A 25222-nucleotide genomic window follows, 5' to 3' on the forward strand; every position below is an offset into this window, starting at 1 on the left:
GGAACCAAATCATCAGCTCTCCTGGGTCTCCAGCTTGCTGACTCACTCTGCAGATCTTGGGAGCTGCTCACCTCCATGATGATGTGGTGAGGAGGGACAACTTCCTAGAAGACATCTCTTTCTTTCTCTCTTCCTCCCTCTTTCTCCCCCTCCTTCCTTCTGTCTCTCTCTATATACATATATATAAGATTCATATATGATGTGATATATGAGATAAATATATATATATTATATATATATCCTATTTGTTTGATATATATATAAAAATACATATATATGATATATATATATATTATTTGATATCTATATATGTGTGTGTATATATCAAATATATATGTATCACACACACACACACACACACACATACACACATAATATATATGATAAATACATATCTTATTTGTTCCTTTCTCTGGAGAACCTTGACCAATACATAGGTCTTCCCCATCATCCTCTACCCCAGGCATCCTGATTGTAAGTATATTACTTCTATTTGCTCTGAGTAGCCATCATCCCAGCAGCTTCCCCAGTAGACTATCAGCTCCCTGGGGGCAGGTGCCTTACTCACTTGGTTTCCTCTTACACACTCAGTGGCACCAGGCATATGTCAGTCATTCAACAAATACTGTGAATGAATGAATCAAATGCAAAAAGAAGTTTGCTGTTAAATAATTATATCAAAAATTAATGATATAGGGGCTGGGTTGTAGCTCAGCAGTAGAGCGCTCACCTAGCACGCGTGAGGCCCTGGGTTCGATCCTCAGCACCACATAAAAATAAATAAATAAAATAAAGGCATGTGTCCAACTACACCTAAAAGATAAATATTATTATTAAAAATTAATGACATAATTATCCACTTAAAGGGGGTTTTGGATATCAACCAGTCCAATTCCCTCCACCAGCATCTGTCCAACTCTGCATTCCGACTTCCTGCCACCTTTGGGCTCTGTTACGTGTCATTCCCTGAAAAAGCAGTTCAAGCCATGATTCCAGATCAATTTTGCAAATTTAGCTTGTGCTCATTAATTTGTTACGAAGGTCTTTAAAAATCCCAAATTTCAATCTTTGGCATTCTGGACTGTATTTATCTCCATGGGAGCAAAAATCAGGCCACCATCCTCACCTAACAGTTCAAACACAAAAGTTGAGAAGACTTCTACATGGGGGCATAACTCAAACAAATCATTGAGCTAAGCCAGTTAATGCCAGACGCAAAGGGTGCCCACATCTGTCCCCAAGCCCCTCCATGTCAGCACAATTGCACTCTATCTCAAACCAAGTACTTTTTAATTCCTGGGAATCTACCAAAGATTCCAGTAGAAATGCTCTAAAGTATAAGTACTAGAGGCACAGAAAGGCACTACCTTGGAAGTGACAGCTGTAATACCTTGATATCCAGCCCTCCCATGCTAAGGAATCAACAAAAGCTGGAATCCAGGGCTTCCTGACAGTGCTGCCACATTGCACAATTCCAAAAAGTACTGCTCACCATTGCTCAGTACACAACCTGCACAGCTATATGTGGCAACCCCTACTTTTTAAATTTGGTTTCATCTCCAGGTCAATCTTCTTTGGGCCTGAATAAGAAACATTCTTGCATCAGAAAATTTAGATTTCTTTTTTATCCCAAGTGAAGAACACAGCAGGGGCCTATCAGACTTTTCCACCTGCTAAAGAAAAGAGTGATGATCACACTTTAAGATTATCTTCTATCATTTTCCATCAAACAAACTTGATCTGAAAAGGAAAACTGAAAACAACAATCACAATATGATCACTCATCCTGGGACGTATTTGTGTACAAAATCAGTCAGGTAGTCCTCACAGGCATATGATCTAAATCAAACCAACGTCTTAAAAATAGAGGAAACTCTTTCTCCCTTTTCTATGACACTTAATTTTATGGATTTGTGCTTGCGTGGGCACTTTGAAGGTTGCAGTGGATGGCAATGCAGATTTTGCCAGGAGAAAACACTTCAGCTAGTGACTGAGACCTTGAGCCTGAAGTTTGAGTAATGACACAGACACTGCTTACAGGCAAAAACCTTTGAACTAAAAATACCCAAGAGCAGTGTGGAATAGATCAAAGGTGTCTGAACTTTTAGGACAAAACCCTTCCTTGAAATGCTCTCAAAGTTTGAATTTTCAATGGAAATTCAATTGAACAAAATTCAAACTTTTAGATACAGACAAAAATTTCCACTTGAAGACAGAGTATTGTTCTTCTTAAAGTCTGAATATCTTTTGGTGTTCCATGTTTCTCTTGGGTATTCAAATATATTAAGTAGATGTTTGCATTTGTTGCATATTGCATTGTGTTCCATATTGAATCTAATCTAATCTCTCTAAAAACAAGCGAGGTGGTTGAAATTGAGAGGAGGAATCCAGCTCATATGAGCTTTAATTCCTTCTCAACCCCTACCCCAGGCCCGAAGACCTCCTTAGGCCCAGAAGATTTATAGGACACAGTTTGAAACTCCAGTGTGGAGGAAATAACACCAGATAGAAAATCCTGGCCTTGGATTCCGGTCCCAGCTCTGTATCAATTAGCCCTGTCTCCTTGAGCCTGCCCTGTGGGACCACAAGATCTGGCTATCAATGTCACCCTCTGTGACTTAAAGTATTACTCCCTCCCTCATCTACAGAGTGGATACCATAAAGTAGCTGCCTGTGGTAGTCAGGGTTTCATTGCTGTGACCAAAATACCTAGCACCAACAACTTAAAGGAGGAAAAGTTCACTTTGGCTCGTTGGTTTCAGAGATTTCAGTCAATGGTGGGCTGGTTTCTTTGCTCTGAGCCTGAGGTGAGGGCGACCATCAAGGCAGAAGGCAGGGCAGGGAGAAGCAAAGATGTTTGGCCTGTGACATGCAGGAAGCAAAGAGAGCATGAAGAAGGAGCTGGGGACAAGAAGTACACTCCCAGGACATGCCCCCAGTGACCTACCACCTACCTCCAAGAGTTTACACCAACTTCCAATAATGCCGTCCTACTAGGAATCCTTCAATGGATTGACCTCATGGATTAACACACTCATGATCCAAACACTTCCCCAAATCCCCGCCTCTGAACATTGCCACTTGGGGGCTAAGTTTTCAGCATAAGAGCCTTTGGGGGACATTCCAGGTCCAAGCCATAACTCTGCCTCACTGGATCATGCTGCAAATTCAATATATGATATTGCTAGGGTACTTAGTATATCGAATGGCTACCACAAATACTTAGTAACTTCTACTTGTAATAAAGATTGATTCGTCTAATAGAATGGGAAATGTACCCCCGAGCAATGAGTGCCGCGCTAACTGAATAAGTTTGCATTAGACCCCTTTTGTGTCTTGTTTTGACTAGTTTTCTTTTGACTGCCATCATGGATTCTCAGTAGCCTCCGTCTCTCCAGAGGCCAGTTCGCTGAAAGCCAACTGTGTTCGTCTTCACCTTTCAGGGCCAGCAATTAGCACAGAATCTTGCACCATCTACCCCACGCCACCTTGGGATAGTTTCAGTTCAAAATTCGGGTCCTGAAGCACTATCTGTGCCGTTATTCTCACTTCAAGTTCAAGGTCACGGTCACAAGTCAACACTCCATGAAACTGTTTTCTTCCTTCCTCAGCACTGACATCGTGACCTAGATTGCCACAATGACTGAAACGAGAGATATGCCCTGCCTAAAGCAGAGTGCACACCCCTGATGTGGAATTTCGCTCGCTTCCACTGTCCACCCGATAACTCCCCTTCAATGCCCATTAAGGGCTCACACTGAACACGAGTTATAAAGAAGTCTTGGTTGTACTCACATGACACACCCCAAATCAGCCTCTTCCCCCTAGACTCCTGAGCTTCTGTTAATGGGACCGCTGTTCATCCGGGACCTCAGCAGAAGGTTCAGAGTCATCTTTGATTCCACTCTGCCCTGAGGCCCACAGCCAGCCAGCCTTCAATACCTTTCAAATATCCCCTTTTTCACTCCCACCTCAGCCGCCCCAATCAGCTGACAGGTCGGCCGAGTCCCTCCAATGCTCTGCTGAAAACCCGCCAGGGATTCCCTCTACACTCCAGGAACATCCAAACTCCTGCCCTCAGTCTCCACATTCTGGCTACTACCCACCTCTCCAACTTCACCTGCTACCATTTGTCCGTCTACACTCTTCAGCCACCGGGGTCTTTTAGTTTGGTCCAACCTGGCTTCCGGGATTTTTGTACTTATGGCTCTCTCCACCTGGAACTTTCTTGCCCAGATCCAAGCAGGGCAGCCTCTTCCCAGTGCTGCCTCCTAAGGTCAGAGGTGTCACAAAAGGGTCTGAGAGAAAGCAGATGTCCCAAGAGAAACTGAGAAGGTACAAATGCAGTCCCTAAGGTACCAGCAGCCTGCCCAGCCCATGTGTGACACTATCAAGGTTAGGAGGTGACATCAGCATCTCTGCTTTCCTCTGCCAGCCCATGACACACTCTGGACAGACCCCCTGGGTAACCACCCCTCCTCTTCTTGCCCCACCAGGTCTAACATGCAGGTGGACGGGTACCAGCCATCCTACTGCACCTAGCAGCCAGGCCAGTCTCATAACCACTCCATCTGAAGGGACCCAGGCTTGCCCCCCATGTAGAATCTCCATGTCCACTACAGGAAATGGAAAATGATGTGGCCCTTAGGATTTAAATGCTGCCGTTCCCTTCTCACTCACCTGAATGTGCCTTCTTTTGTTCTGAAAATCAACAGGTGGTTTTATCTTAATCTTGAAAAAAGAATTGCACCGTCTCTTTCTCTCTATCCTCACACTCCCTCGTGTGGAAGGAAGCAGAGCCCATCAGCCTGGTGACAAACGATCTTGGGGAGGAACCAACTGGGGAATGAATAACACATTCTGTTCTCTTCACTTGAAGACAACATTGAACTTGCTTCCTTGGACCCTCCCTGGAAGGGCTGGGAGAAATGTAGCACTTGCCTGTCCTGGGACCTCTGCCCATCGGCCCTCCATCAGGGCCACTTGTGGGATCTGCTCTACTCAAGCTGGTCAATCTTTATTTACAGACCCCGTTAAGAAGACAGCCCAAGGTATAGCCGCCTGTCCTTTAAGAAGCGGTGTGTATTGCCATGATTAGTGATGTGAGCCTGGACTCAGAGCTAAGCTTGTGTCTTGACTTCAGAAAAAAATACTTCAGCTTTCTAAGCCTCAGTGTTCTTATCCTTAAAATGGGAATACCTTTCCTTAAGTGTTGGGATGAGGCTTCGACAAGCCTATGTTTATAGCGGCACAGGTCACACAAGAGCCAAGTAATGGAACCAGCTCTGGTGTCCATCCACAGATGAATGGATAAAGGAGATCTGGTATGTCTACACAATAGAATCTTACTCAGCCATAAGGAAGACTGAAGTTATGTCATTTGCTGGTAAACTGATGGAAATAGAGAACAACATGCTAGGAAAATAAGCCAAACTCAGAAAGTCAAGGGTTTAATGTTTTCTCTCATATGCAGAAGCTAAAGCAAAATAAGGGGGGGGGGAGGAAAAAGCAGGTGGGGGGAATCTCATGAAAACAGGAGGGAGGAACTGCAGAATGAAATTGACCAAATTTTGCCATGTATATGTGTGAGTAAACCTCAGAGAATTTTACCTTTATGTAAAAAGGTAAAATCAAAAGCATCAACAGAAGAAAGACCAGTAGAGTAGAGGAAGACGAAAGCGGGAAAGAAGGAGGTGGGTGGAAGGTAAGTACTGGGGACTGAAATGGAAGAAACGGTACTCCATGCACTTATGATTATGTCAAAATGACCTCACTATTATGTGTAATTATAATGCACAAATAAAAATGTTTAGAAATTTAAAAATAATAATAATAAAGGTCAGGGCAATGCAGCGGGGAGCCAAGGAGTGTGGACAGCCTTTGGAAGCTGGAAAAGGCAAGGGAAGATGCTCCCCTGGAGCCTCCAGCAGGAGCACAGCCCTGTGGACACCTAGCCTTTAGCCCCATAGCAATCATTTAGATGTTACCACCTGCAAAATAATGTAAGGATACATTTGCTTTAATCCATCCAGTTGGAGATAACCTGTCTCAGCAGCAATAGGAGCCTGGTGCTTCAACTGAATGTTTTTCATTAAGCCTGGAGGGTCCAGGACCCAGGTCCACTCTTGCCCCAATTTAACAGATGGAGAAACTAAGGTCCAGAAAAGTTAGGTAATTTAGTAAATATCCTAGAACTTGTAACTGATGGAGTGAGACGGACCTCCTGAGCACTCCACTATCTGCAAAAATGAAAGCCTTTACAGAAAAAGCTTTGTAGAGAATTCTTGCTGATTTTTCTACAAGGCACAAAGCCCTAAGCCAATATAGCCATAAAAAAAAAATCTGCACATGGTACAATTGCTACACGCAGAGCCAGAGGCAGATCTTTTCATTCACAAAAAAAAAAAAAAAAAAAAAAAAAAGCAGGACTCAGCAAGTCCACACAGAAGCACAGCAGTCTCCAAGAAAAACACCTTGGTCAGTGTCCAGAGGTAGGGAAGCAGGTTTTCACCTGGCAGCAGAACTGTGCACTGTGAAGAGGCCCACCGTGATGGCCCTGTAACAGGTGGTCCTTTCAATGGAAATGGGCGGAACCTGGGTTATTTTCATTCCCACAGGACCGGCACAAACTGTTGTTTTCACCAGAAAATTATGAACAATCCAAACAGAGCAGAACTGTCAAGAGTGGGAAACTCTCTCTGACATGGCAGCCCTGCTTGGTTTTCCCAAGCACAGTGGTTTGTAGACTGTGCACAGGAGCCAGCCTTGGGCACCCCACCCCTCTTTCCCTGTTGTACCCCACAAAGCACCATATCTGCCCGCACCATATACTTCATCTGAAGGAAGTTTCTGGATCATAATGCAAAGTTAAATGGGGCTTCTTCTGTTGACTTGGGTTTCATACTGAGGCCCTGATGCTGAAGACTGAGCTTTCATCTATGCAGAACTGGCTAAGAGGAGGTCAAACGAACTCAGAAACCACCTGCTGCCTCCAACCCTTACAAGAGAACTCACTGGAGAAAAGGTACTTTCTAGAAGAAAGAAACACAGTGCTAGACAAACAAAGGGACAGCAAGAGGCTTGCTCAGAGAGACCAGGGTACTTGGCAGAAAGGGTCACCAGCCTCTGGGACCCCAGCTGGGTGCTTGCCAAGCTGCCTGTGTCACAGGGCTGACTTGCACTGTTCTGGGTAGGAGCATGAGAGGTTTGTGCTAACCCGGGGCACAGAGCCATGAATTTCACAACTCCAGGAGAACATTGTGAATGGTGCTCTCTGGGGGTGTGCAATGTGACAGCCCTGGGAAAATCAGGCCTGGGTTCTCAGAGCTTGGCCTGCAATGGCAGGTGGGTAGGAGTCTCAAGCATTTGGAACAGGTTCATTGATCCAAGAGAGGTCAATGTTCCTGCCTGAGAGGCTCAAGTCTCAATCAACTGAAGCATACAAATGTCCTCATGGGGCTACATGGGTGAAGTCCACAAGATAGTCAGATCCGTCTTCAGAGGACCAATTCCAGCAGCGAAACATTGCCTTTAAGATCAATTCCTGATCCAAAACATCATGAGCTTTCTCCTCCCTTCCTACATTTAACATGAACGTAAGGATACTGCCCAGCCTTCTCTCAGGCATTGATAATCTTGCTTTTCCCACTCTTGGGAAACATTTAAATACAGCCACCTATATAGCCTTCATATAAATTTCTCACTCTGCATTTATTAATATGCTAATTTAAAATACTCTAGTTCTCTTCCACATAAGATAATTGTTCTGACCATTAATTGGAGACATTTCCTCTAAATTAATAAAAATCATGGACCTGGAGTTGTGGCTCAGTGGTAGAGCACTTGCCTAGCATGTGTGAGGCACTGGGTTCAATTCTCCTCACTGCATATAAATAAATGAATAAAATAAAGGTCCATCAATGTCTAAAAACATATTTTTTTAAAAAAATCTACTTGGTTCTGTCGCCTTTGTAGGGAGAAATTACACTAGGCTGAAGTGGATGACTTAGAATTCGTTCTAGTTCCCAGATTTGAATGACTACCAATGGCATTTGAAAGCTTGGAATCTTTCTTATCATTTGTAAAATTCTTCTTGGTGTAATATCTCATAGCAAATCACCTGGTGATTCTAAATAATGAACAAAACATTTTAAATGTCCTTGATGTCCACATGGGCCCAAAACCTAAAGGGAATTCATTGACAGGAGAACATCTTAAATATTAGAAACTTAATTATAATTGTTCAACTATGGACTTGCTCATCCCTACAGCAAGATCCTCTCGGGATTGTGGACCTTATTAAAATACCCAATTGCTGAGTCCTGAAATCCTAGCTACAACAGCACTTCTGTACTTTGGAGGTCTGATTAGAGTAAAGTAAAAATTTTAAACTTAGCACTTATCTCACCATGAAGTGAGTTAAGTACTTCCCTGGGCCCACTGAGCATCAATCCCTCCCAATCTGGTCCAATTGTGCACTTGACCCACTATACAGGGAATTATTCAAGACATTTGTAGAATCTTGCTCAGTGGTCCAAATTTTAGATTCTAAAGTACTTTATGTAGCTCTTCATAATCTAATCCTGCTTGGCTTCTGAGACCTCACATCACTGGACATAAAAATAAGTCATGTTCTGAAATTTTGGATATCTTGTAGCATGTTGGAAGTGGAGAAGACTTTGATACCCTGTAGACCAAAGCCTGGTACTCCCACTTACTTACTGTGTGATGTTAGGCAAGTCACTTATCCTCTTTGAGCCTCACATTCACACAGGAAACAAGAACAAAAAACAGTGCTCAAGAAAAACCTAATTTGCAGAACTGTTATTTTTTAATGGTGTATTTGAAATGGTAGTTCACTTGATAAATGGATACTGTTGCATCAGGGTAGATCTGTTGCTGGCCTTACCATCATTAGGTACACACACTAATCCTACTCTCTCTTGGTGCGAGTCCCCCTCTCCTACACAGCAGCCCTTCCAGCTGTTTCTCATTCCTTCTGCTCTGTTCTGCTGTCCGGTAGAGTCACACTACAATGAATTTATAAAGCAGGTCAGAAAAGGAGAGAAGATGCAGACACATGAAGCACAGGAGAATTCCTCTCCATCCTGTTGCTCCTGCCTACACAGCTTGAACACACTGGCTCTTCAACCACCTTCTGATTTTTCTCCCCTAAACCAGACATCCAGGCATCGGAGTCCTTGTGTCCTGAATTAAGCTTAATGCCTAAAATTAGAGGCTTAACATGTATACTGATTCCAAATGAGGCCATTATATTGGTCAAAGTATGGTGTGGATTTGGTTTTCTGCAAATATTCCTAGCAAATCCAATGCACCGTCAATTATAAAATGTATTATTCTTCATGTACCTCTCAAAAATTAGAAGTGCCAATTAAACTATGGCATGTCATTAGTAGTAAGACACATTCTGGTTTCAGAAATATTAAAGAATCTTTAAAAACTGTTTTATAATTAATGTATGGCACTATAATATTTATCTTTTTTAAATATATATTTTTATAAATTTATTTATTTTTATGTGGTGCTGAGGATCGAACCCAGCGCCTCACCCATGCTAGGCAAGTGCACTACCACTGAGCTATTGTCCCAGCCCCATAATATTTATCTTGATGAAACAGAAAAGTAAAATCCACAGATCTTATTTTTATTTCTTTGAGTTTCACACAGAGCCTGGCCACCAGTAAACAAATATTTGTTTAATGAATAAATACATGTATAAATAAACGAATTGCATAACGGCCACATTACTATGGGGTTTTATCATTTAAAAAGAAAATTGTAAAAAAAAATAAAAAAGAAAATTGTAATGCTTTAGGAAAATCATGATAAAAATTAAATATTTACCATTTCAACAACCATCCATCTAAAACCCATTTTTTTAAAAAAAGAAAGAAAGAAACTTCTCTCCAAACAGTGTGTTGCTGCAATATTGGAGACCTAGATCCAGTAATAGATTCCAAAAATTTAGTATCTTCTTAATAGCCAATTTCAAAGTAGATGCTATTTTAAGGTTTGCAGCATCTGAGACCATAAAATGTAAGATGGTTATTCAGAAACATCTGGCAACATCCTCAGGGCACACTTTGGGTTCCTATTAACTAGGATAGCATTGGCCTTTTTGATAACAGGGGATACAGATTCGTTCAACAGCACCTTCTCTTTTCTTTGGTAGCACTAAATTGGCTACAGACTTCCAGCTATTTCTGGAACTGAACCAACCCCTGCATGGGAATGGGAATGAAGTCTTGTGAATCACGACCTCAAAAGAAGTTTCCATTAGGAGAATTCAGCCTCCCCTTCCCGCCCAGGGCAGCTCCCAAGAGTAGCTTGGCTCTATTCATTGCAATTAACATTGGTGCATTTCATCCCAGGTATACAGAGGCAGCTATTATATAAAACAGATAAAGAACTCTAGAAGCAAAGATGAGATGACAAGGGCATGGATTTTGGGGATACACACGTTTAGAAGGTTCTCTGGGGGACTTTCAGAGGCCCCCACTTCTCTCTGCCCTGCAGTGGGAACATCAAATCCCAGCCTGCATCGGCTCTTTGCTTAAACAGATTTTCATTAGAGCCCTTTTGTGTGAAAGCAGAATTTCATCCACAGCCACTGACTGTCAGATCCCTTTCAGGTGAAAGACCCGGGATCAAAATAGATGAATCATATCATGCAAATGTTCCTACAGATAGGGAAATTGAAGAGGAAATACCTTCTTTATGGATAAAAATGATTCATTCAGCTGACTTTTTTGCAGAATACAGTGGGTCTTTCTCCCAGGACACATTACCCTTGTGCAAGTCAAGAGTCAAAAATGTCCATTTTCAGTACAACCTCCGTGCCTCTTGAGCGTGCAGGTCCACAAAGAAATCATACAGCTATTTATCCTTGAGTATGCTTAAGGATGAACTAAAAGGAATTAATTATAGCACAGCTGCCTCTGTTCTTTCACAGCAAAGAATAACGACCCCCCTCCTCACCCATTATGTACTGGAACCACGATCATTATCTTTTTCCTCTATCAATCAACATCCCCCATTATTCCAAACCTACAGATGACTTTGCTGTCCTCCTTGTAATCAGAGAGAAATGATTGATTCCACTGTGTGAGAGGCCAGTGGATCCCAGCCTTCAGCACTGATGATTTAGACCATTCTTCTCCCCTCCCCCAATAGTCCGTCTGACCCAGACCTGTGTCACAGTGACCCTTCACAACCTTGTTATTCCTCACCCATATTGCTGCAGTTTCTTCATAACAGTCTCCAGCTGGCACTTATCTCTCTCCCTGACTTAGATTATGTACACCCACCTGGCTGTTACCTGAAATGCAACTTGTATCCTACAGTTTTCCAAGGCTCCTGATTGCCTAGGGAAATAAATCAATATTCAGCCTAGTAGCTCAGGTGCCTACAAGAAGCCAACTCCTTCCTTCTCACCTTCACCTCTCCATCAACTGGAGACTTGCTCTTTCTCAAACAGATGCCTCAGTTTTCCTCCTGGGTGCCTGGTTAATAGCATTCCCTCTGCCTGGAAACCCATGCATGACTGCGTTTTGCATCTCAACCTTCCAAATCCATCTGAAATGCCACATCTTCCAGGTGGCCTTGCTGGACCCCAGAGCTGGCTATTCCTCCCAAAATCCCTTAGCATACACCCATTGCATCTCTCCTGGGGTCCTTGTCCCAATCTGCCTCCCACTCCATCTTTTGGTTTCTGGTTTATCACTTCCTAAAACATAGTCATCTCCTTCATATTCCCAAAAGTACCACCTGGCAAAAACTCTCCAGAGTGAACTGAATGTGAAAAAAGCTTCTCTAACCCTGGTTCTAGATTGAAGCTCACTCAGCCACTCAACCGATAAAGCGGATGTCACAAGGCATATGTAAAAGCTGCTCCACGGGCGCTGGGTTCAGCAAGCCTATATCTCACCTTCTCACTGGTGTGCTTCTCTCAGCCTGTTTTGCTGCCAAACTATTGGGAGCAAAAAAGATGACATCTAATTCATGTTTTCATTTTTTCCAGCACAAGGGGCTGAACATGCTAAGTATTCAATAAATGCAGGCTGAACCCCATTCATTCAGTTTCATCGTGTCACAACAACAGAGTTTTAACAGCACCCTGGGTTCCCAAAATGATGCCGTTGGCAGTCCACCTTAGGTGACACACAGATGCAACCTTTTTGCAATGGTCATGGGTTTATTTTAACACACACTAGGAAAATTAGAATAAGCATAAATTACCCATGTTTTCAGAGCTTACTGCTTGTGTTAAAACTATGATTAGTTAAGTTTTTAAGTGAGGATAGAGCTGGGGTTGTGGCTCAGCAGTACAGCACTCACCTAGCATGCATGAGGCACTGGGTTCGATCCTCAGCACCACATAAAAAATAGAATAAAGGTATTGTGTCCACCTATAACTAAAAATGAATATTTAATAAATGGAGATAGAAGTTTAAGGAAAAGTATTAAGTATAGTAGATATCATAGTTTATAGCAAAGCTAAATTTGTTTAAGTTTTTAAAAGTGAACTCAACTACTAAGTATATACTGGTATGGGTGATATTTAAAATATAGCTTCCCCAAAATTAAAAATTAAAGGTGATATAGGAGCTTAAGAAAGCCTGTCCTGACCAGTATTTCAAATTTGAAGCTGGTTTTGCTACCAAATGCACCTACTGCAAGATTATCCCTCACAAATGTTCCTTCAAGCCACATCAGATCTCAGAAACCCCAAGCAGCTATTACTACCAACCTAATCTCACCTCCTCTATTGACAGTTTCCCTATCCCTCTTTTCCAAACTTCTCCTGATTTCCTTCCCAATACGTTTCGGCCCTTTATGTCCCTTGGGCAAATCTTACAAATGTGCACAAACTTGCCTGTGCTTAGCCAGATCTTCCCCTCGTTCTTCACCAGACCATGCACATTCCTTCCCCTGAGCAATGGAAATTCAAAACCACCAGCTTCTTCTACTTCCTTCTTGGCCCACACCACTCTTCATCAATGACATTAGTGGTCTTCACTTGTGACTTTGCATTTACCCGCATTTATGTTTCACCTCCCAATTAGACTATGAACTCAGCAAGGGCAAGACTATGTCTTTTTTTTTTTTAAAAGAGAGACAGAGAGAGAGAGAGAGGAGAGAGAGAATTTTAATATTTATTTTTTAGTTTTCGGCGGACACAACATCTTTGTATGTGGTGCTGAGGATGGAACCCGGGCTGCACGCATGCGAGCGCACTACCACTTGAGTCACATCCCCAGCCCATGACTATGTCTTTAATGTTGCATAAGGTCTCGATCGGTCTCTAACAGTGCTGAGCGTACCACAAGCACTGCACATATGCTTCATGTTAGAATAAACCAAAAACTAGCATGTCCAGAAAACATCTAATGCTGGGTGCTCTGCCTGATTCCCAAACTCTGAACTTGGTTTAGGAGGCACCCACCCTAGCACCATGCACATGGGTTCTTCCCTCACTCATCACATAAAGAGCACATTGTCAGGGTATTTTAATAAGAAAATCATTCAATGAGGACTTATTCCTAATACTTTCCCCAAACTCAACTATGCCTTCAAATAAAGTGGGTGGAGCCCAAAATGGAGAAAAATTTGGCCTTGAAAATTCATTTTACTCCTCATAACTTTAAAATAAATAAGAAAACAACTATGCTATATTGTATTTCCCTTACCCTTTCATTCAGTGTGGTTTCAGACATCGTCTGAGCAAATATAGAACAGTGATGATAAACATGGACTTTGGAATTACTCAGACCTAAGTTGGTCTCTCAGCTGAACTGTACCAGCTCCAGGATCTTGTGGAAAATCCACTTATTCACATAGAAAACATTAATTGGAAACTACTATACAACAGACAGCGTGACTGTTCTCCCTAAGTCTCAGTGTTCCCCTCCATACAATGGAAATGATAACATTCTCTGACAATAGAGACGTTGTCAGGGCTAAGTAAGAAAAAGTATGCAAAGCATCTGGCACTGTTTCAAGTTCATGTAACCACACATGATGGTTGTCTCTGTCATCATCACATCACCATCAGCAGCAGCTTTGCTGTCCTCGTTATCATTACCATTACCATTATCTTCAGTCTTCACAAGAGCATTTAACACTGCTAATTAAGTTCAGCTTCCTAAGACTCTCTCCTCCCTTGATTTCATGATGATATCATTTTAGGAGTTTTAGTTTATAAAATTAACAAAACAAACATTTTTTTTTCCAGGGCATCATGCAGAGAATTGTAACAGGGTGCTGTGACAGAAGGTGCTTGGCAGGAGTGGGTGGTTACAGAAAGCTTCTCTGACTGAGGACATGGCATTTGGGACGAGATTTCAGAGGTGAGGAGGAGCTGGTCACATGAAGATCGAGTAGAAGAGAAAAGGAACAACGGGCCCTGCAAAATTCCTCCAATAGAGAAGAGCTGATCCGTTCAAGGGACAGAAAGAAGTCCAGACAGAGCTGGACAAGGAGCCTCAAGACAAGGTTGGGAAAGGAGTTAGGGGCAGCCACCGCACAGGGCATGGCAGGCCAGCAACAGGACCTCAGCTAGTGCGCCAAGGGGAAGAGGCCCAGTGCAGAATCGTTAGCTCAAGGGTACAGAATTCTGACTTGATCTCTCCATGGCTAACCCACAGAGAAACCATTAGTGGAAGCAGAAGTGAAGAAACCAATAAAAATATATGTCAGCCATCCAACTAGGAATACACATGGGGCCAGGGTGGTGGCAGCAGAGGCAGAGAGAGAGGAGGGAGTCTAGAGTTCCTTGGGCAGATTTGGGATGCAGAGTCCACAGTTCTGTGTTAGTCCTGGTAGTGGGAAGGAGCCCGGACACACGAGTGGACACACCAAGGAGGCAGCTGGAGATACACTCTTAGAAGCGGTGCCATTTTTGTGGCGCTAAGGAGCCACAGAGATCACCTAGGGTAATGTACGATCCAAGACCAGAAGGGCCTCCATCTAAGCATGTGGACCTTCAGCCACGTAGAAATGGGTCAACATGACAGGAACTGACAGGAAACTGAGAGGAAGGTGAACAGAAAACCCAGAGAATATGGAGTCACAAAGAAAGTGTAGATGGAGCTGGTGCTGTGGCTCAGTGGTAGCACACTTGCCTGGTATATGTGAGGCACTGGGTTCAATTCTCAGCACTGCATATAAATAAATGAAATAAATGTCTATTGACAACTTATATATATAAAGAAAGTGACAGAAAGGGGAAATCCTGGGGAATGATAGTGGCCAAATTATATTGTTATATCATGTGCATATGAGAATATGTAACAATGAATCCCACTGTTGTATGTAATTATAATGCGCCCATAAAAAGTTTAGAATACTTTAAAAATGCAAGTGAAGTGACAGAAGGAAGTACCTCAAGAAGGGCAAAGTCATTGGCCATTTGTGGGGTGAAGATGTGCAAACCCTGCCTGTCACCGTCACACTCACCCTCCTCCCGTCCTACGAACAGACCCAATTTTACTTAAATATTAGTTAGATGACAACATTTCAAAGAACACTGGCCTGACTCACAGACTTGAAATGAATCTCACTTGGTCCAATATAATAAGGATAATATCATTCCCTCTTGCTCGTGATTGGTTTAAGGGCTGAAATAAGAAGTGTGTGCAGGGGTTCCAAGGGGGAAAATAATCCTCCATGATAAAAAAGGAAGAAAGGAAGGAAGAGAGAGAGAGGAGAGGAGAGGAGAGAAGACAAGACAAAACAAGGCAAGGCAAGGCAGAGTGCAGTGGCACATACCTGGAATCCCAGCCGGGGAGGCTGAGGCAGGAGGATCCCAAGTTCAAGATCATCCTCAGCAACTTGGTGAGGCCCTAACCAACCCTGCAAGACACTGTCTCAAAATAAAAAATAAAAAAGGTTGGTGGGGTGGCTCAGTGGTTAAGTGCCCCTGGGTTCAACCCCCAGGAAAGAAAGAGGGAGATGGAGAGGGAGAAAGAAAGAAGGAAGGAAGGAAAGAAGGAAGGAAGGAAGGAGAGAAGGGAAGGAAGGGAGAGAAAGAAAGAATGAGAGAGAAAAGGAAAGGAAGAAAAGGCCACTTGAGTTCCTTCCCTGATTTGAGGACGTAACGGCTGCTGGAGCCCCCTGGGAGCCTTTCCTGATGTGATGAAGGCAGACAGGGCAGGAAGCTGAACAAATCTGGGCCCTTGATGGCATTACAAAACCGCTGAGCCAGCCTGGGACACCCGTGCTCAGTGAGCACACCACTCTCTTAGCTGTCAATGCCGGGGTTGGGTGAGCCACTTTAGCAGGACATTCTGCAACATATGGCAGCAAGCATCCTAATGGACACTTCAGAGAAAGACCAGAAAGACGACGCAGTGTCTACTGCTGACCTGGATAGGAGCAATCCCCGGGAAGTGGGCTGGCTGAGGAAGAAGGTGAGGTGAGGAAGTGAGACAGTGTTCCCAGACACCTCTCTCCGGAGATGTTGAATGAGATGCTGGCTGGAGGGGAGGGGTCCAGGGGAGTGGTGGGAGATCCATTTACATGCTGAAAGAAATATGCAAGAAGAGAGGGAGAGACTGATGGTTCAGCAGAAGACTCATGTCCCAAAGAGCAACGGTGTCCCCAGGGTAAGTAGAGGGATTGGCCTTAGGGAGAGAAGACCCTCTTCATCCATGGAGGAATAAAGTAGAACCAGAGGGTAGGGACGCTGCAGGTAGCCTGGCAATGTGATCGCAGAAAATGAGGTTGTTCTGACAGATCGTATCTGAGTGTTCAAAGTGTCAGATGCTTCTCAAGATCCATCCAGGACTTCCCTCCAGTCCTTCCTCACTCTTACTCTCAATTCCCTTCTTCAAGGCCCCACAGAACTCCTTCTCTCTTCTCCAATATGTATTGTGTCTTGGGTTGAAGTTGGCAACCCCTGGGCCACCAGAATGGATGCCCCTTAAGGGCAGGGACCATCCCATGAACATCTCAGTATCTGTCACAGAACCTGGTCCACTTGTTTACAAATATACTGAATCAAAATAGTCTGACTGTGGTGAGATAAGAAAGAAACTGTGAAATTTGGCACAGTGGCACACACCTGTAATCCCAGCAGGTCAGGAGGCTGAGGCAGGAAGATCGTGAGTTCAAAGCCAACCTCAGCAATAGCAAGGCAATAAGCAACTCAGTGAGACCCTGTCTCTAAATAAAATACCAAATAGGGCTGGGGATGTGGCTCAGTGGTTGAGTGCCCCCGAGTTCAATCCCTGGTACCCCCCCGAAAAAAAAAAGACACTTGGCCTACATTATCTAACACTTGATAAAATTTACTTATAACCCCTGAATCAATACTCATGGTATTTTTGTGGCCATTCACAAGCCTGGGCAGCATAGTGAAAATGTTTTAAATCACCTGATACCTACATCCAGAGCTAAGGTTGAACAAGGCTACATTCTGATTTCTTGTTCCTGCTCTATACTACAAGCAAGTGTCCTTTTGTGATGTCGTGAGTGCCATCTTTTTCCCATTTTTAACTTTTTGTGGGTGACTTAAAATGAAGCGGTGTCTAGTGTCCCTATATGCAAGAAGACGTGAGGTGTCTTAGAAACATCACATGTGTTAGATAAGCTTCCTTCAGGCATGAGTTACCATGCTGTTTCCACAAGTTCAGTGCTCAGTGAATCGACACTATGTGATAAGGTGACTTCAAACAGGAACACAGATAAAACAAGGTTATGTCTGGATCACTGGATGAGCCTGCTGAACCAGAGGTTTACAGCAAGCTTGCCTGGTGTTACCCTGGAAGAAATGGTTTGCATTTGCTCATTCAGTATTTGCAGCAAGTGTGTAGAACATAGTAATTATCATAAATAATGAGAATCAACTGGACTTCACTTTGCCCTCTTTTGAGAAGCAGAATTATGGAAACAAACTGGGAGGAGCCCCAACAAGCCTTTACCTCTCTTTGCCTGCTGCATGGATCACCTACCAGCACCAGGATTCGTACTAAAGATGTCTTGGGGAGAGAGCTGCTGAGTAGCTAAGATTACGTCCCCTGAGGCCCATTTAGCCCGCCTGAGAAGTCAAGCAGCTTGGGCCACTGAAGCCTCTCCCCTCCCTCCCAAGAGGCAGAGAAGCAGGGAGGATCAGCTTTCCCATATGTCTTCATTTGGTTTCCCCAGAAACCGAACCTGCAATAAGGATTTGAGCACACATAGTTTGGAAGGCAAAGAAAGTACCAGGAGGGGACTGGAGAAGAGGAGCTAGGGATGGCAAGGCAGCCAGGAACACTGAGAAAAGGTCAGCATCGAGCTAGCCACACTGTGGGCAAAAGGAATTTTTCCTACCTGGAAAAACATATTCCTGAGTTCTCTGACCCAAGACTCAGGGAGCTGGGGTGGTCATGCAGTATCTCCCGTCAGTCAGTGTTTGAGGGTGCACTAGCTCCCCACCCTTTCTGCCTTCCATGAGGCAGCAAAGTTGTTTCAGTTTAAAAAGGGGGGGGGGATGCAAGAATTGGCAGTCAGAAGTTGGTCACTGTGTATAGGAGTGGGAACAATGAGGACAAGGACAGGCACTGGACATCCACTACATCATACCGAGCTGACACTGAAAGTCCCACATCAACTGAGACCAGGGCTGGAACCACTGCATGAGACGCCTACAGTAGACCACGTTCCCCTACGTCAAGCACATACCAGCCGTCACGTGCTTCCAGACACCTAGCTAATTCAAGGGCCAATTCCCATCAGTTTTACATCAAAGCCAGGTGTCGTGCTTCTAAAGGGACCTGGAAGGAGGGAAGACTAGTAGTTGGTGGATGTGCTGCTACCCCACCTTCACAGCCCACTTAGTTCCCTCATGATCAACGAAGACGGGCAAGGGAGCACTGGTACTCAGCCTTTCCCTACTCCCACCACCCCCGCTACTGTCTCAGCCACTAAGGAATGGACACTTCATCTCGTGTCTCCAGAGAAGCCCTGGGGTGTGGCGGGGGTACAAGTAGGAGGGGAGGAAGGGAACTGTCTTACACTCCCGTGTTTCACCACAATCCACTATTGAAGAAGAACAAAGAAGAACAAAGAACGAAGACCTCTCCTCCACCACACTGGTGACTAGATGGCTGGGCTGCAAACCCAGATGTTTCTCCCATCATTTGCATTTCTGTCACTTTCCCAGGTGATACAGTTTAGATGTGAGGTGTCCCCCAAAAGCTTATGTGTGAGACAGTGCAAGAAGGTTAAGAGGTGAAATGATTGGGTTATGAGTGTTTTGACCTAATCACTAGTGCACTAATCCCCTAACAGGGGGATAACTGCAGGCAGGTAGGGTGTAGCTGGAGGAAGCAGGTCCCAGGGGGTGTGCCTTTGGGGTATATATTTTTTCCTTGCAGAGCAGGGTGCTCACACTTGCCCCCCACCCCCTTTCTCTCTCTCTCTCTCTCTCTCTCTCTCTCTCTCTCTCTCTCTCTCTCTCTCTCCTTCTTGCCTTCCTGGTACCATGCGCCCAGCTGCTTTCCTCCACCACACACTTCCACTATGACATTCTGCCTCACATTAGGTCCCGAGGAATGGAGCTGGCCATCTATGAACTGAGACCTCTGAAACCGTGAGACTCAAATCAACTTTTTCTCCTCGAAAATTGTTCTTTTCAGGTCTTTTGGTCATAAGAGTAAAAAAACTGCCTAAAACACAAGGACATAGCATAATCCTTGGGAAATGGACAAAAGAATAATTGACCACTGCATGTCTCTCAGAAGCCACCATATAGTTGTACAGCCACAGAGCCACGCCTCCTCTGTAGATGGAGAATATCAGGGACTCCCATGACCCCACCAATGAGGACTAGGCAGGCCTGGCCCGGGGCAACCTCCCAAGTGGGACTCACTTGCCTACATAGAGATGAAGCTCAGCTGGTACAGAAGCCCAGCCAGAGACCAGAGTGGGCAAGAAGAGCCAAGGTCTTGCCTTGAAGCCAAATCCCAGCTCAAGTATTTCCAGGGGGATGACCATGTCCAAGTGTGTGCACACACTCAGTCCCTGGTTGCCTCGTTTTCAAAACAGAGCTACTACTGCTGTCTCAGATGATTGTCCATTTCTTCACTCAGAATAGATATGGGTGGCACAACATGAGTGAACCCTGACAATATTACACTAAGTGAAAAAGGCTACATGGTGTTCCATTTATATAAAGTGTCCAGATTCGTCAAATCCATAGAATAGAAACATCTGTGGTTGCCTGAGGCTGGGAGAGGCTGAGGGGAAATGGAGAGTGACTACCAACAGGTATGGGTTTCCATTTGGAGTTGTGAATATTTTCTAAAATTGGATAGTGATGATGGTCACACAACACTGTGAACAGACTAAAAAAAACCACTGAATTGTACATTTTTAAATAGAAAAATTTATGGCATATAAAGTACATCTTATAGAAGCTAGGGCTTTTTTTAATAGATATAGATCCCTCACTACATGCAGGTTCTTTGAAAGGCATGAGTCAATATCTAGGTTGGTTGGCTAAATATCAGGATATTAACCAGAAGGACAAGCAAAGTGACATAGGCCACTGGAAAGAATAAATTATAGCTTTTTTTTTTCACATGGCCAGGAAGATGAGGGACGTTCACACTGAGCATGACCACCAGAAGTAGCCAACCATCTCTCAAAACAAGAAGAGGGCCTTGCTGGGAGAAATGAACAAGGAGAAGCTCGTGCAATACAAGAACATTGGTTTGGGCTTCAAGATGCCCAAAGAAGCCATTGAGGGTGCCATCACTGACAAGAAACAGCCCTTCCCTGGTGGCAGACCCTATTAGGTGTGGTGATCAAGATGAAGATGCAGAGGACCATTATAATCCACTGGGACTATCTCAGCTACAGCTACAAGTACAATCACTTTGAGAAGTGCTACATAAATATATTCATGCATCTATCCCCTGCTTTCAGGTCATCCAAATCAGTGACATTGTCACAGTGGGGGAGGAACAGCCCCTAAACAAGATGGTGTGCTTCAACCTGCTCAAGGTCACCAAGGCCACTAGCACCAAGAAGCAATTCCAGAAGTAATCAGACTGGATGCCTGTGCACTTCCTGAAATAAAATAAAGAAATTTTCCCCCTTCCAAAAAAATAATAAATTATATCTTATGTGTTATGCACTGAGTACTTTGCTTAATGCATTGAAGATCTCCAGTAAAGATCTGCTACCAATTACATCATTGCCTTCATCTAATAGGTGCCTCCCATGCCCAGCACTGAGCCCTGCTCTTTGCATGCACAGTCTCACTTCAGTCTCACAACAGTACCCATTCCCCAAGGGTGGGTATTGCTACCGTTTCTGGATCTCAGGTAGGGTAACCTGCACTCAGAGAGGTAAGTTAGCACCTAAGGTCAGAAGCTTGGAAGTGGCAGAGGGGGGCCACCTACACCTTCTCATCACACATCTCATCTCTAGCAGCAGCCAGTCAGAAAACATGGTCATCAGTACCACTGACCAACAGGACTGGTTTCAAATACAACAGAAATCTCTGGGAGCTTCTGGCAGGATGGCCTCTCCCAGCCACTCAGCTAAGAGCCCTGGCAACATCAGTGTGGCCTTACTGACCTGCCTCAAGCTCCAGGTATGACGCTCAGGACCCCTGGATTGCTAGTGGACACCAGAGCCAGTTCAACCATCTGATGCCTCCTTAGGCTCTTGTGACTCAGGCTGGTCCATTCGCCTGTCTGCTCCAGCAGCCTGGAGATGGCCAGCCTCATCCCAAACAGAAGCCCATGTCAACCCCCATTTAGAAGACATCGACACTCTGGAAATCCTGAATAGCAAAATGTTCCCATCTGCTAGAGTGTGTGCCTGTGTGTGGGCACGTGTGTGTATTTAAGTACCTCACACTGCAATTCCTTAGAGATCAATTTACATGCCACTATCATGGGGGAGACCCAAACTCTCCTCTCCTCTCAGTGTACATGCACAGAACACACATTCCTAATGAACAGGAGTTCTTCACAAAATTTAAATACAAACTAGCCAGTTCAGAAGCCTTCTTTGAAATCACTGAATTTTCTGACGGACTGTTGCTGACTTCAGCAGGATGGACACTCATTTCATACTAACTTGTCAATGGAAAGGTTTTTTTGCAGAGCAATGTGACATCAGAATACCTTCATTTTCATTCTGTGTGTAATATTTTTTGAACCCCTTTACTTATCCAATTGATTTCTAGAGTGAAGAGGACGTCAACTGAGTGTCCAAAAGGGACGCTGAGTTTTGGCAACATGGGGATGGAGACTTCGTCTTATTCATCACTGTACCTAGAGGGCACAGAACAGTGCCTGGCACAAAGAAGGCACGCAGCAAACATCTGCTGTTAGATGGATGAATTTCTTCTCCAAGAGGCTGAGGACACACATACATCAGCACTTGCTGCGGACCAACAGAAATCTCAACATCAATACACTCCAACTCTTAGCTGAGCCTACTTCATTAATTCTTTTTTTTTTCTTGTCTTTCTCCTCCTGTTCAGGGGTACTTAACCACTGAGCCACATGCCCAGCCCTTTTTATTTTTTATTTTGAGACAGGGTCTTGCTAAGTTACTTATGGCCTGACTGCATTGCTGAGGCTGGCTTTGAACTTGCGATCCTCCTGCCTCAGCCTCCTGAGTCACTGGGATTACAGGCATGAGCCACTGTGCCTAGCACTCTTCATTAATTTTTTTTTCTTGGTACTCAGGATGGAAGTCAGGGGCACTCGACCACTGAGTCACATCCCCAGCCCTACTCTGCATTTTATTTAGAGATAGGGTCTCACTGAGTTGCTTGATACTTTGCTGTTGCTGAGGCTGGCTTTGAACTCACAATCCTCCAAGCTGCTGGGATTACAGGCGTGTGCCACTGCACCCGAACCAATAATTCTTTTTCCCAAAAGGAGAAGAGAAAAATGAGCTCAGCACATGTTGGCATTGCCAGAAGAGGCACCTCTGGATAATGGAGGTGACCACACAGGGTTCAAACACTCACTTTGTCCCTTCTTTGCTGTCCGGGCAAGGGCAGCAAATCTAGACTTCATGTGCCTTCTAAGAAGTTTTGCTGGGCTTAGAGATCTTGAAAGTCCCTCCCAGTTTCTGAAGAGAGTTGAATGTGAGCTGGACGAGTCCTGGACATCTGCACTAGGGAAGTGTGCTTTCAGGGCCCTTTCCTGCTCTTCCCTGACACCTCCTGCCCTCCAGAGCCCTCAGTCTGCCCGCTGCAGAGCACCTCTGACCTTTCCCCTTCTCACCTGACGCCAGCCCATCAATACCTGTTCCGAGTCCTATTCCTCCTGGCCCAGCTTATACACCTAACTCTGCTGTACCCACGGGCCCTTGAGAGAGAGAGTGTTACCTGAGAAACTCTGTTTGCACTTTGTCAAGACAAGTTCTGCAGATGAAGTTTTAATCCCTATCTCCTTCAGTGCATTTACCGTGGTCCATCATGATTCTTTGTGCACCTGGCTCAGTGGCCAGGCTGTGACTTCTCTGGGTGCACAGCCCAGGCGGTGGGATGGGGGGGGGGTCATCTTTCTGTGCTCAGCGCCAAGCCCCATTTCTATGGGCACTTACTCAATAAGTGTTTATAGAATAACCAGATGGATGAATGGCAACAGCTGGTGAACGGAGTAACCAATGGATCCTAGGCATCCTGGTGGCCATGGGAAGGAGCAGTGTGGGTCATGGAGACGGGATCTTAGAAGGCTCCTCAAATCCCACCCCCTGTGGCTGTGTGCTGTGTCTGTCTTTAGAGCTGAGGCTGAATGCGGAGATTATCTCCTGACAAGCAGGCATTCATGCTCCCACAGAAGCTGTGTTCTCACCCTGGCAGAGAAAGGATCAGGGCAGACAGTCTCTCATGAATGCAGGCTCTGGGGAGGCCTTCTGAGCGGAGGCCACAAGGACAGGACTAGCAGGGGTCCCATTATAGTTGAAGGAGAAATACCTCAATGTTACAATGCCCCCGACACACCAGGAACAAAGTGACAGCAGGCGTGGAGAGATCTATGGCAATTGTAATAAGCCCATTATGCTGGACTCACAGCCGTATGTTTCCAAGAGGCGTCTGAAGTACCCAAGAATGTGGACACGCCAGTTTCTGGTTTATTGATTTGTTCACACCAGATATGCAGATTATCACAGAATCAAGGACTGTGTAACAAAGCCAGGGAAAAGATTATTTTAGCAAACAGAAATTGAAATGCAGTCACCATTGCTTTAAGATACACCTCCTACGTTTAACTGGAGGTTTGGAATTGGTTATCATAAACCAAAGATGTCAAGAAAAGCTTCTCTCTGCCCAGATGCTTTTCACCAATTCCTAGAAGAAGACGCAGACACTCCAGGCGACTCCAGCACCCAGTACTGTGCCTTCATTCTCCACAAACATTTGTTGACTCCATTGGTGGACTTATGAGTGGCTTAAATAAACTTTAAAATAAAAACTTAATTGTGTCATCTTTCTATTTTACCCCATTCCAAGTCTTCCCATGAGGCTCGGGGGGCTGGGGGGGAGACAAACTCCTTAATACAACTTGCTATACCTTGCATAATCTGACCACCTCCCACCTCCCAACCTCATGACACCATGCCACATCTCACTCTCTAGCCAGTAAAAGATCCAAATCTTCTGACCAAAGACCAGAGCTCTGGTTACCATGCCTCATTGGCTCTCTCTGTTCTTTAAGAACACATTCAAAAATTCAAGATCTAAACCAAAGAGCTGTCCAAAGCACGGAGTGCCAGGAGCCACCATCTTTAAGCACAACTTAAGTTACAGCTGAAGTCTGTACACACCAAGTCTTACAAGCCATTTTTCATAGTAAAAATGAAAATGTGAAGGAAATTATGTGCATGTGGCTTGCTCTGGGTCACAATGAATACCACTGTGGATCCAGGAATTGAGCATGGAGTCTCAGGAAGTGTAGAGTTACTTTGAAACTAAAAGGAGCTGTGTAGAAGCTACCCTCGAAGTCGGTCACTGTGGGGAGGGGGATTCCAGGATGAAGGAATAGAAGAGGAGATGACAGAACTAGAGGTTTGGTACAATGGCACATTGGCATCCTGAGACTTCATCTGCCCTTGGTTGCTATGGCTACAGACACCCTGACAGCTGGCTCTGGAACGTGAAGGGGCCCCAGGCAGTCTCATTTGACCCTCTCCCATCGTGCCCTAGACTCTGTCTTTGTAATTTTGTGCAGAAAGTGACATATCCAAC

At 44.5% G+C, this 25222-nt stretch overlaps 1 protein-coding gene and 1 pseudogene across 2 annotated transcripts in view; one reads left to right on the top strand and one right to left on the bottom strand.

Annotated features, from left to right (window-relative positions):
• Window positions 1–25222, bottom strand: part of Kcnk10 (potassium two pore domain channel subfamily K member 10) — a 127271-nt gene that overhangs the window by 86687 nt on the left and 15362 nt on the right. The window lies entirely within an intron of this gene.
• LOC101973498 (small ribosomal subunit protein uS17 pseudogene) lies at window positions 20595–21048 on the top strand (annotated as a pseudogene).

Source organism: Ictidomys tridecemlineatus, chromosome 5 (assembly GCF_052094955.1).
Source record: "Ictidomys tridecemlineatus isolate mIctTri1 chromosome 5, mIctTri1.hap1, whole genome shotgun sequence".
In the NCBI taxonomy this organism is placed as follows: Eukaryota; Metazoa; Chordata; class Mammalia; order Rodentia; family Sciuridae; genus Ictidomys; species Ictidomys tridecemlineatus.